The sequence below is a fragment of the Rana temporaria genome, chromosome 13, assembly GCF_905171775.1.
Source record: "Rana temporaria chromosome 13, aRanTem1.1, whole genome shotgun sequence".
NCBI classification, from domain to species: Eukaryota; Metazoa; Chordata; class Amphibia; order Anura; family Ranidae; genus Rana; species Rana temporaria.
The window spans coordinates 105,080,571-105,094,816 of record NC_053501.1 but is presented as its reverse complement, the minus strand read 5'-3'; positions in this window follow the sequence as shown (position 1 = coordinate 105,094,816).

The window sequence follows — 14,246 nt, the reverse complement described above, 5'->3', positions numbered from 1 at the left end:
AATCCTATAGTATTTGGAGATAGTATAATTCTAGAGAATTTCCTTTTTGATCTTGATTTTCCTTTTTTTTTTGGGGGGGGGGGTTTCTCTAGCCACTTAAGGACCGCCTCCTGCACATATACTGTACATCGGCAGAATGGCACGGCTGGGCACAGGCACGTACCTGTACTTCGCCTTTAAGAGCCCAGCCGTGGGTCGGATGCGCGACTCGGTCCGAAGATCTGTGACCGCGCCCACGGGACCCGCGGACCCAATCGCCCCCGGTGTCCCGCGATCAGTCACAGGAGCTGAAGAACGGGGAGAGGTGTGTGTAAGTCTCACTGATTGTCTGTTCCCTGTTATAGGGAACAACGATCAGTGATGTCACGCCTACAGCCACGCCCCCCTACAATTAGAATCACTCCCTTAGGGCACACTTAACCCCTTAGCGCCCCCTATTGGTTAACTCCTTCACTGCCATTGTAATTTTCACAGTAATCAGTGCATTTGTATAGCACTTTTCGCTGTGAAAATGACAATGGTCCCAAAAATGTGTCAAAATTGTCCGATGTGTCAGTCATAATGTCGCAGTCATGAAAAAAAAAAAAAGCTAATCGCTGCCATTACTAGTAAAAAAAAAATATTAATAAAAATGCCATAAAACTATCCCCTATTTTGTAAACGCTATAACTTTTGCGCAAACCAATCAATAAACGCTTATTGCGATTTTTTTTTACCAAAATTAAGTAGAAGAATATATATCAGGTTAAACTGAGGAAAACATTTTATTTTATATATATTTTTTGGGGACATTTATTATAGCAAAAAGTTAAAAATATTGTGATCAAATACCACCAAAAGAAAGCTCTATTTGTGGGAAAAAAAGGACGCAAATTTTGTTTGGGAGCCACGTCACACGACCGCGCAATTGTCAGTTAAAGCGACGCAGTGCGGAATCGCAAAAAGAGGCAAGGTACTTAACCTGCATAATGGTCCGGGGCTTAAGTGGCTAGAGAAAAAAATATATATAATGAGCAATATTTTTTATTTTTTTTCATTAATTTGTATCATTACAAACAGTTCCTATATAAAAGCATTGGAAGAGCATAGCACCAGCACCAGTTATAGCAAACCCAGACATCGCCGGTCCTTTAATTTTGGGGAATAGTATAGATCTGGAAATATTGCCCTTTAGGATTTCTATCTTTTTTTTAGGTTTTCGCCCGAGAAAAATTAAAATATTATAAAGAGCAATTTTTATATTATTCATTGGTGTCATTACAATCAGTTCCTATACCTATACTGTAAAAGCATTGGAATAGCCAACAATAGTCCCAGGTACACCAAACCCAAACAACACCAGTCCTAAAATGTTGAAGGGGTAGTATAATTCTGGAAAATATCTTCTTTAGGATCTCTATTTTCGCGTACACACGACCGTTTTTCGGGTTCTAAAAAATGACGTTTTTAAGGGTCTAGAAAAAACGATTTTCAACTCGATCATTAAAACGGCCTTGCCTACACACGATCGTGAAAAAAAAAATGCTCTAGCAAAGCGCGGTGACGTACAACGCGTACGACGGCACTATAAAGGGGAAGTTCCATGCGGATGGCGCCACCCTTGGGGCTGCTTTTACTGATTTTGTGTTAGTAAAAGACGATTCGCGCTTTTCTGTCTGTTACAGAGTGATGAATGTGCTTACTCCATTACGAATGCTAATTCTACCAGAACGAGCGCTGCTGTCTCATAACTTGCTTCTGAGCATGCGCGTTTTTTTCACATCGTTAAAGCCCACACACAACCATTTTTTACAACCTTAAAAATGACAATGTTAAAAACGTTGTGAAAAAATAGAGCATGTTCGAATTTTTTAATGCCCATTTTTTAGATTGTGAAAAATGCTCTGGAGCCCACACATGATCGTTTTTAATGACTTTAAAAAAAAAAACGTAATATTTTAGAACCCGAAAAACGGTCGTGTGTACGCGGCATATGTCCTTTTTGCTTTTCCCCAGAGAAAAAAAAACATGTATAAATGAGCATGGGGGGGAACTAATGCCCAAACCAAACTAAAATAAATAATAAAATGTATAAATACAACAGCTTCCACAACCATATAAGTGCTCACACACTGAACAAACTGAATAAAAGGGGGGTGTTGTGGCGCTTGCTATAATACAAACATGACCATAAAGTGCTAAGTGCAATCAAAAGTGCAAATGCCAAATATGTAAATGAATACGCATAAAAAACAATGTGGGGTAGATCCACAAAGATCTGCACCGGCGCAGCGTATCTGAGATACGCTAAGCCGCCGTAACTTACCTGGCTTTGGTTTGAATCCTGAAAGAATTTGCACCGTAAGTTACGGTGGCGTAGTGTATCTCTCGCGGCGTAAGGGCGCGGAATTCAAATGCCGCGAGTAGGGGGCGTGTTTCATTTAAATGAAGCGCGTCCCCGAACCCGAACGAACTGCGCATGCCCCGTCCATCAAAACTTCCAGGGTGCATTACTCCAAATGATGTCGCAAGGACGTCATTGGTTTTGACGTGAACGTAAATGGCGTCCAGCTCCATTCACGGACGACTTACGCAAACAAAATAAAAAAAAAAAATTTGATGCGGGAATGACGGCCATACTTAACATTGAGTACGCCACCAGATAGCGTCTTTAACTATATGCCGGAAAAAGCCGAACGGAAACAACGTAAAAGAATGCGACGGCCGCTCGTACGTTCGTGGATCGTTGGAAATAGCTAATTTGCATACTCGACGCGGAATACTACGGAAACGCCACCCAGCGGACGCCGGAAAATTGCATCTTAGATCCGACGGCGTACTAAGGCGTACGCCTGTCGGATCTAACACAGATGGATACCAAAACAAAGATACGACGCGCAAAATTTTAAATTACGTGTATCTGTCCCTGTGTATCTAAAATAATGTGGAATGTGATCAAGCAACCACAATAAGTGAAAAATCCAAAAAGCAGTAATGAATTTAAATTGTAATATTCAACTGAATAAGATTGCTGACTTCATGCAAATTTGCAAAACGTGAGTCTCTGTGCAAATGAATAAATAAATAAAAGTCCAAAAATATTTTCAAAAAAATAAATAAATAGATGTGATGAATAAAAAGTCCAAATAAATCGTGTATATCTTCTAATATCCACAGCGATTTCTAAATGTGCAGTGCTCCAATCCGCATAAAATTTTGAGTGCAAAGTGCTTCAATCCAGGTGACCCCATTTCCCCCAGCCTCTCACCTTGGCTGGCTTGTAAACAGGCCTCTCTCAATCCAACAAAGACCGCAGATCCTGGATGGCAATAATGACCCTAATATCTAATACCCTATGACTAAGTGGCGTGTGCAGCCACGTAACGCATAAGGGAGGAGAGCCATCGGGGACGTCATCTCTGCTCCAGCCAAGAGCGGAAGTGGCACTGTTGTTATTCTGTGAGACAGACGTGCATGCTTTACCATCCTAACTGTAAGTGTATTACTTTTATTAATAAATACGTTTTGAAGTTAATGCACTATGAAGCCCCTCCATTTCTCATTATATCTCTGAGAGACATCCATCCATGTTAGAGGTCATTATTGCCATCCAGGATCTGTGGTCTTTGTTGGATCGAGAGAGGCTTGTTTACAAGCCAGCCAAAGTAAGGCCTCGTACACACGACAGAGTTTCTCGGCAGAATTCGTCGAGAATCTCGGTGAAGAGCCGGATTCTGTCGAGAAACTCGGTCGTGTGTACATTTTTGGCCCGATGGAGCCGCCGAGGAACTCGTCGAGCAAATAGAGAGCAGGTTCTCTATTTTCTCGATGGCAGTGGATTTTGGCTCGACGAGTTCTTCATCGGGCTGTTTTTTAAACGAGAAACTCGGTCGTGTGTATGCTAAGAAACTTGTCAAAAACTTAGACACTGGAGACCAACATAGGTAAAACTAGCGTTTGGATTGGAGATAGCACATTCGTGTCGCTTCCAACATTATTTAATCGTTTATTTGCAGCGCTTTACACAATTTTTCCTAAGGGCACAAAACAGCAATATAATAATTTTTTTTTAACGATATTCACACAGAGTTCCTTAAAATTAGGTGGAACCTTTTTCTTACTGGACTCAATATTTTTATTTTTTTTTATTGTCACCTTATTTTGGTCGTGTGTTTTAAATCCTGATTTTAATCACCTTATTTTTTAATTTTTAAAAAATGATAATCCTTTTAGTTTTTGTAATGTCAAGTTCCCCCCATAGAAACCTTATTGCTTTGTCTTATCTCATGTGTCCCTTTCAAATTACACCTTATATCCAATTTTTACAAAATAATAACCTGCCTTCTCACTTGCAAAATTGAAATGTAAAAAAATACAAGGACAAGTATGAACTCTAAAAAAAAAATGTACCATTTATTTTGGTAATAAAAAAAAATTTGATATGCAAAAGTCAGCACTGGAGAGCTTGCTGCCATTTGTGCACAGCCAGGTGTGGCCTGATGTGACTGGTGATCAGTTGGAGGCCAAAATGGGGACTTGAGAGGATCATTCAGGAAGTCACGCATCAAGGTCTTGGACTCCCCGAGGTCAGAAACTGGAGCAGGGCAGGCAGATGTCACCAGGTTGTGGTACTACAGCAGCCTGAACTCTGGTACACCACATGGAAGTAAGGGAGTCACTTTCTTGATTTCTTCAAGGCCTTCCTTGGTGGCTTCCCTGCAGCCTGCTCTTTCACCTTCTCTGCAGCCTTCTCAGCAGCCTTCCTCTTATGCCTGGCTGGAGGTGGTGCCACAGGGGTAGTACTCATGCCAGGAGGAGGAGTAGACGAAGGTGGTGGAGGATGAGTAGCCGACGGTGGTGGAGGAGGAGGTGGAGGAGGAGGAGGAGCAGTAGAAGGAGGAGGAGCAGTAGAAGGAGGAGGAGTAGAAGGAGGAGGAGCAGTAGAAGGAGGAGTAGAAGGAGGAGGAGCAGTAGAAGGAGGAGGAGTAGAAGGAGGAGGAGCAGTAGAAGGAGGAGGAGTAGAAGGAGGAGGAGCAGTAGAAGGAGGAGGAGTAGAAGGAGGAGGAGCAGTAGAAGGAGGAGGAGTAGAAGGAGGAGGAGCAGTAGAAGGAGGAGGAGTAGAAGGAGGAGGAGTAGAAGGAGGAGGAGCAGTAGAAGGAGGAGGAGCAGTAGAAGGAGGAGGAGTAGTAGAAGAAGAAGAGGAAGAAGAATGTTCAGATGGAGCAGGAGAAGAAGAGGAAGAAGAATGTTCAGATGGAGCAGGAGAAGAAGAGGAAGAAGAATGTTCAGATGGAGCAGGAGAAGAAGAGGAAGAAGAATGTTCAGATGGAGCAGGAGAAGAAGAGGAAGAAGAATGTTCAGAAGGAGCAGGAGAAGAAGAGGAAGAAGAAGGTGGGGGAGCTTGAGAAGGAGCAGGAGAAGAAGAAGGTGGGGGAGCTTGAGAAGGAGCATGAGAAAAAGAAGAAGAAGAAGAAGAAGGTGGGGGAGCTTGAGAAGGAGCATGAGAAGAAGAAGAAGGTGGGGGAGCTTGAGAAGGAGCAGGAGAAGAAGAAGGTGGGGGAGCTTGAGAAGGAGCATGAGAAAAAGAAGAAGAAGAAGAAGAAGGTGGGGGAGCTTGAGAAGGAGCATGAGAAGAAGAAGAAGGTGGGGGAGCTTGGGAGTTATGTGGTGTGTGAGGATGGGGATGGCGGCAAATCACAGTGTCCTCTGTGAGAAGACCCCTCACCCCCTGATTTGCCAGGGTGATGAGGAGGCCCTCAAAGAGGAGGCGTTGGTCTAATGTCATTTCTGACATTTTGGCCAAAACAACTGTGACAAATCCCTCCTGAGCAGTGGGAGGCTGTTGCAGGGTTGCATGGGCATCCCGAATGAGGGCTAGTGAGGCGTCACGCACCCTTGTATCCCTCACCTGCCTTCTCGGACGCAGACGAAGAGGAGACACCTGGCATCTCGTGCTTGGCCCAGCAACCTCGTGCAACCCACTTGGGCCTGCCACCTCATCCGCTCCACTTGGGCCTGCCACCACGTTCCTGATACTTGGGCCTGCCAACACGTCCAAGATACTTGGGCCTGCAGCCTCCTCCAAGCCACTCACCCTGTCCTCCTCCTGCCTGGCATTTTCCTGATCCTCCTGCTGCCTGGTCTCGTCCTGTGTATGGAAAAAAAGTAAAGTTTTACTATTTTTTAACATTTTTGGTTTATTTATTTAAGCTCCTGACTGTTGCATTTTTTTTGGTCACGACTTAGCTAAGCCAATCATTCTGACCCATGTTTTATGGTCAATCACACCACAAAAATTCATGGCCAATACTGACAAATTTTAGGAATAACACTTTTATATCTAATTTTTATTTACCTTTAATATCTTAATTTACATCTCTTTAACAACATTTGAACACCACATATTTGCACATTGAAAGTACTATATACCTGGCTCCAGCTGGGCAAATCTGGATCTTCATCCAGGATGGAAGGCTGCTGAGAGGGTTCTTCTGCAGAGGGAGCAGCAGGTTGGCTGGAGGGAAGGCTGGAGCTTCTGTGGCTTCTGGGGCGAAGGCTAGAAAGTGACTCCCTAACCTCCAGGTGTTCATCCAGGAAGCTCAGTTTGCTGTAGTACCACAACTTGGGTTGAAATACCCGCCCTGCTCCAGCTCCAGACCTCATCGAAGCCAAGACCTTGTTGCGTGCCTTCCTGTAGGTGCCTCTCAAGGTCCCAATTTTGACCTCCAACTGGTCAGTTGTCACATCAAACCCCACCTGTCTCCGCACAAGTGGGAGCAGGCTCTCCAGTGCTGTTTTGCGCAATTCTCTATTTCGAGAGATGGGGTCTTTGGTGGCCCACAGAACAGGAAGTTCTTGCCACCTATCAATAAAGATCTCCAAGAAGTCGGGTTGGTTAAAGCGATTCATCTTTTCCTGTCCAAAACAAAGGATAAAAAAATAATGTCACTACACAATCTAGAAAGTCAATTACTCTTTCTCACAAGCTAGCCCTTAAAGGGTCACTAATGGATAACTATATTTTTTGAGGAAATTACTGTTTACAGTGTCTAGAGACATACAAGTGCATACATATAATGTGCCTCTAGTTTCACTTTTGGTTTTAAATTTAGTTATTGTTTCTGTGAAGTAAAGAGACACACAGAACCCAAAAAAAATAAAAGCAGGGCATATTTTAATTTCAAAAATTAGTAGCATTGTTTTGGTTGATTTTTAGACACACAGCTTAGACCACAGTGACAAGCTCCCCTGATAAATTTGAGAGGGAGCAGAACCAGGAAGTGATGATTTATGCAAATGATTACAGCTGCTTAAAAGCAAAAAGGGACAATGAGGACATGAAATCAAGACTGATATAATGTAAAGTTAGTTATTTCTGCCCCAAACAATTTTGGCTTAGTGCTCCTTTAAATGTCTGTCTTTCCTGAATATGCCACTGCTGTCCCAAGTTCGAAGCATACCTACACGCTTGTCGTTCAAACGTCTTTCTTACGCAACCCGGTCGTATGGACGCTACATGTGTTCGAGCCTTATATACACTCCGCACACGACATCCGCCCATGCTTAAAAAAAATTGATGTTTCCCCCCCGCCCCTTATCTTCCGTCGCAAAAACGACAAGGTGGAATTGGCAGCAGATCATGTTGGGTCAGTTCCTAGGAACCAGATGACCAGTTGTGTCGAACTAATAAGCCAGATCTCATCCTCATTTGTGTATGAAACGTTAGTTAGATAAAAGCACTCCGATATAGTTTGGTCAAGACATAAAAGCGACCATTTGCATCATGTTTTAACCGACTTGTTTTTAGAAGACATCCTGATGAGAACCGAGATTGCCCACACAACAGTAGTTGGATCAAAATGCATAATCAAAGCGTTGTTTACGTACGACGGCACTATAGCGGACCATTACCTTCAAATTTCAAACTGGCTATGTTGTAATTTCTGAACCTAAGATGTAGGCCACAAAATCATTCAATCAAGAAAAACATGTAAAATGTAGTTACATACCGGTCTTTGACCCGATCGTTATCTCCGCCGTCTTCCACAAACTGTGAACGCCCCTTTTACTCACGTGGTAGCCCTTTATACACGCGCATGTGGGACTTTACGCACGTCTCCCCGCCCCTGACGTTCATGGTATCGTATTTTCCCCGCCCCTTTTCCATCTTTTTTTGGTTGGAAGCACATGTTGGAGAATATGGCAGCACGGCGAATCAGTTGTAAGGCCTCCAACATGACCTTTGAGGAAATGGTGGAGATGGTCCTCATCCTCAAAGCAGAGGACTACGATGGGAGGCATGGGCCATATAAGTACCCGAACAAGGTCAAGGCCGCAATAATGGAGAAGGTGAGGAGGAGTCTCCATCGCAAATTTGGAGTGAAAAGGTCCAAGGAGCAGATCCGGAAAAGGTGGTGTGACCTCAAAAAACGGGAGCCGGAACAAATGAAGAGGATCAGGAGAGTGATTAGAAGAAGTAAGTTTGTTATATATTTTGTAAGATTTGTTCCGCGCCATGTTTTTTTTATTTCAGGTTGTACTGTAATATTTTTTTAGGCACAATAATTTGTCGTCAAACTGGACGTCCATTCGGAACGACTAAATATTGTGTTTTAAATCCTACAAATTATGACATTTTTTGAAAATTGTGGTGAGATCAATCGTGAAAATTATGTAGATGTGCTATTAAAACCACAAATCTTTTTTTAATAATTAAATATACAGTAAAAGGAGAGTCTGCTCAGCAGTCGGTGACACATGTGGACTCATTTGCATAATTGTTGTCCCCTTTAATAACCCATTTTGGGCTTCACACAGAGCTGAGGTGATCCAGTGTATACTTTGTTGGCTTACATGTTTAAAAGTAGACCAAAGCTACAAGATTTGTCAGGATCTTTGTGAATGCCTTCAATCCTGTGTTTTGCCCTGAGGGGTTTTTCGAAACATCAATAGTCCCAGAAATTTTATAAAGTGAATCATATTCCTCTTTCAGGCCTATAAGCTCTAAAAATCCTGTTTCCATTTTCTTCATTCTCGTAGGGCGTCATGAAGCTTCAACACGGGAGCAAGAAGTCCAGCAAGCCACACCCCCGAGGGATGGTGATGATGCGCAGCCTGCCACCACATCAGGTAAAGTAACATATAACTAACCCAGCTTCAGGTAATGTAGATGTAGGCCTGCCTAATTTAAATAAATTGTTTTGTCCCACATTTCAGGATCAGGTGGTGGCTTGGACAGGCATACAAAACAGATGCTGATCTCGGAAATATGGGCCTGCAGAGAAGAGGTGGAGGAGATACATTTGGCCAACAGAAAAAATAATGAAAGAGCAAGGAGGGTGGAAACTAAATTAAAAAATTTATTGGATGTATTGGGGAGAGTCTGAATCTGAAAAAAATACCAAAAAAAAATTTAAACAGCAGATTTTGAAGTTTATTTAATAAAAAAAAAACCAAAAAAATAATAAAACCAGATTTTAGACTTTATTTAATAAAAAAAAAAAAAAAAATAATAAAACCAGATTTTAGACTTTATTTAATAAAAAAAAAAACAAAAAAATAATAAAACCAGATTTTAGACTTTATTTAATAAAAAAAAAAAAAAAAAAATAATAAAACCAGATTTTAGACTTTATTTAATACAAAAAAAAACAAAAAAATAATAAAACCAGATTTTATACTTTATTTAATAAAAAAAAACAAAAAAATTACAAAAATGATTGTATATTGTATGAGAAAAATGACCAAAAAAAATACAAAAATGATTGTATATTGTATGAGAAAAATCACCCACAAAAATACAAAAATGATTGTATATTGTATGATAAAAATCACCCACAAAAATACAAAAATGATTGTATATTGTTTGAGAAAAATCACCCACAAAAATACAAAAATGATTGTATATTGTATGAGAAAAATCACCCACAAAAATACAAAAATGATTGTATATTGTATGATAAAAATCACCCACAAAAATACAAAAATGATTGTATATTGTTTGAGAAAAATCACCCACAAAAATACAAAAATGATTGTATATTGTATGAGAAAAATGACCAAAAAAAATACAAAAATGATTGTATATTGTATGAGAAAAATCACCCACAAAAATACAAAAATGATTGTATATTGTATGAGAAAAATCACCCACAAAAATACAAAAATGATTGTATATTGTATGAGAAAAATGACCAAAAAAAATACAAAAATGATTGTATATTGTATGAGAAAATATACCATAAATTTTTGTAGGGTATTTATGAAAAAATAAAAATAAATAAATTAAGAAAATAAAGAGCTTTTGAACCTAAAAAAAGTGTGTGGTGTTTTTCATAAAATACGTAAAATTTTATATGTGTTTGGTTTGGGGGTCACCTGGGAAATGTTTGCTAGTTGATAATGAAAATACACTTAGTTACACTTAGTAAAGAACTCCAAACAACACAAGCAAGACATAACAAGTTTAGAAAAAAGATTAGGATTTATTTTTTTTAAAGCTACAATTATGGCAAATTAGATTGAGATGGTATTGCCCCCCTACCCATGAAATAGTCCATGTATTTGTCCCGGACTTCACGGGCACTCTGGGGGGGCAGTCCTGTGTGGCCAGCTTCAAGGCCCGCCAAAGTTTCTGCAGGGGTCAAATGTTGTGCCTCGGGCCCAACCAGGGCCATATAATTTGGAGATTGTCTCCGCAAAAAATTGTGTAGAATGCAGCAGGCAAAAATAATAGTATTCCACTTATATTCCGCCATGTGGAGAGAGGTGAGGAAAAGGCGGAACCGGCTGGCCATGATGCCGAAAGCGTTCTCAACCACTCTACGTGCTCGGCCCAGCCGGAAATTAAAGACACTCCTCTCTGGGGTGAGGGTGCGCTGAGGGTATGGCCTCATAAGATGGGGTCCCAGGGCAAACGCTTCATCAGCCAGGAAAACAAATGGCAGGCCTTCTACATTCTGGTCATCCGGTGGCAATGACAGATCATCATCCTGAAGGCGAAGCGCGAACTCCGTCTGCCTGAAGGCTCCCCCATCCGATACCCGTCCATTCATCCCGACATCCACAAAAAGGAATTCATACTGTGCTGACACCACCGCCATCAGCACAATACTGTTGAACCCCTTATAATTAAAGAACTGGGATCCTGAACGGGGTGGAGGCACGATGCGGACGTGCTTCCCGTCGATGGCTCCCCCGCAGTTGGGGAAGTTCCATCGGGTCTGGAAGTCCAAAGCCACAGACTGCCACTCCTGTGGTGTGGACGGAAGCTGGGGAAGAAAAAAAGAAAAAATTAGCCACATAACCTTGCAAGCAGATTATACAAAGACATTATAAGCATTATAACATTTCTGGGAACTAGCATATTATATCTAAATATATTTAGCCAATTAACACATTAAACACCCCCTCTGATGGGCCAATGCACAAGTTTGGGGGAGGGCTAGATGAGTTTGGGAGTACTAAAAAAAATTAATTTTGATTATTGGTGAACATAGACTTTACAACACATTTTGGAGGGGAGGGCTAGATGAGTTTGGGAGTCCTAAAATTTAAATTAAAAAAAAAAAAATATTGGTGAACATAGACTTTACAACACATTTTGGAGGGGAGGGCTAGATGAGTTTGGGAGTCCTAAAATTTAACTAAAAATTAAAAAAATATTGGTGAACATAGACTTTACAACACATTTTGGAGGGGAGGGCTAGATGAGTTTGGGAGTCCTAAAATTTAACTAAAAATTAAAAAAATATTGGTGAACATAGACTTTACAACACATTTTGGAGGGGAGGGCTAGATGAGTTTGGGAGTCCTAAAATTTACAAAAAAAATAAAAAAATATTGGTGAACATAGACTTTACAACACATTTTGGAGGGGAGGGGGGGACATTACAATGGATATAACACAATACATTGGGAAGTGACTAGACTAGGTAGGTTGGGGCCCAGGATAGCATGCTGGGGAGGTAAGTGATGGAAAATATGCATGTAGGCCAAAAAAGGGGCATCAAAGTTTACATCATGCATGGGGGCAAAGGGGACATTCACAGCATATTCCAGACATGGTAATTAGGGAAGGAAGAGATAACTACAAGACATTAGCATACATTATAGACATAAAATGTGATATTAAAGGAGAAAACTTACCCTCATATATTCCTCCTGCAGAACCTGGATGATGGCAGAGCAGGTGTCAGGAATGATGAGGCCCAGAGCCTGGGGGGAGATGCCCGTGGAGAACTTTAAGTCCTGAAGGCTTCTCCCAGTTGCCAGATAACGGAGGGTGGCAACTAGCCTCTGCTCAGCACTGATGGCTTCCCGCATAACGGTGTCCTGCCTGGTAATATAGGGGGACACCAAAGCCAACAGGTGCTGAAAGACGGGATCAGACATCCTCAGGAAATTCCTGTAATCAACAGGATTATTTTCCTGAAGCTCCCGCAGCAAAGGCATGTGAGAGAATTGGTTCCTACGGAGCAACCAATTCTTGGTCCATGAACGTGTCCTCCTCCTGTTCATGAACTCCTCATTGTCTAGGTCATAAACAAACAGACCTATAGACAGAAGATGCTTAGCACGAAGTCGGCGACGACTAGGTGCCTGCAACATGGCTACAAGGCTAGTTACGAACGACAAATCAGAATTGCACTAAACAGACCGCAGTGAAGAACAGCAAGACCTATGAAGAACGACCCTGACAATGAAAAACGCGGGGACAGGACCGCAATGTAAAACAATACGACCTGACCGCACGTCTCGATTGCCTAGATACGACCCACACAAGTACAAACTGAACGGCAGAGATCAATCTGAAAGCACAAAGACTGAAAAGCACGAATCGTCACTCACCAAACTTTTACTAACACGCGTAAACACGGAATCAGCAAAAGGAGCCCCAAGGGTGGCGCCAACAAAATCAAACCTCCCCTTTATAGTCGCGTCATACGTCGTGAGCGTCATCGCGCCGGAGAACGACAAGATTTTGGTATGTTACGTGTGTACGCAAAGCAAGCCTGCCGAGCTTCTCGACAAGTTCAACAAGGAACTCGTCGAGGAACTCGACGGGCTTGGCACGTCGAGTTTCTCTGTCGTGTGTACGAGGCCTGAGAGGCTGGGGGAAACGGGGTCATCTGGATTGAAGCACTTTGCACTCAGATTTTTATGCGGATTGGAGCACTGCACATTTAGAAATCGCTGCGGATATTAGAAGATATAAACCATTTCTTTGGACTTTTATTTATCACATCTATTTATTCATTTTTTTGAAAATATTTTTGGACTTTTATTTATTTTATTTATTCATTTGCACAGAGACTCACGATTTGCAAATTTGCATGAAGTCAGCAATCTTTTTCAGTTTTTTGAATATTACGATTTTAATTTGTAAGATTGGTGGTTCAACTGGACCCGGGTTTCTTTAGGACTTCTGGATGTATGGAGCTCTCTGATGCATCGGCGAGTCAAGCACACACACAGCAATATGGTGAATCCAAGACTAGACTTTATTTCTCGTGCGTACTTGCACCTAATCAAATCATACAAGAAAAGGAACGCCCTTGTCTCAGCCAATCATATTCAAGTAATTAGGATATACAAGTAATACTCGTCACAATTATACAACATGTGTAAAATATAGCAATCTATTTTCTGTGTGACCAACTAAAACCTTGTTCCCTCTTTACGCCTTATCTATGTTATTGTTCTCTGCTCAGTACATAATAATATTTGGCAAGTTTGTTCTTAGCTTCTGTGTAATTAATCCTAGAAGCTCTGGGTTAAAGGATATATTCATACAAGCATTCATTACTATGGGGGAACTCTAGCAAGCCTTACAATGCATTGATATTATGGGGGAACTCTAGCCTTTCATAATTCATTACTGTTTTTTGGATTTTTCACTTATTGTGGTTGCTTGATCGCATTTCACATTATTTTAGATACGCATTGTTTTTTTTATGCGTATTCATTTACACATTTGGCATTTGCACTTTTGATTGCACTTAGGACTTTATGGTCATGTTTGTATTATAGCAAGCGCCACAACACCCCCCTTTTACTCATGTATAAATGAGCAATATTAATTTAATCCATTTGTATCATTACAAACAATTCCCATAAAAAGACTTGAATTAGCATAGAGTACCAAAACTGTAACGTTTATGTATTAAGAAAAGAAGCTTGCAAATCAGCCCTAAAAAAGGCCAAAAATACCAAGATTCAGTTCCTATAGTATTCAATGGCTGGGGTTTGTGGAACATCCAGCGAAC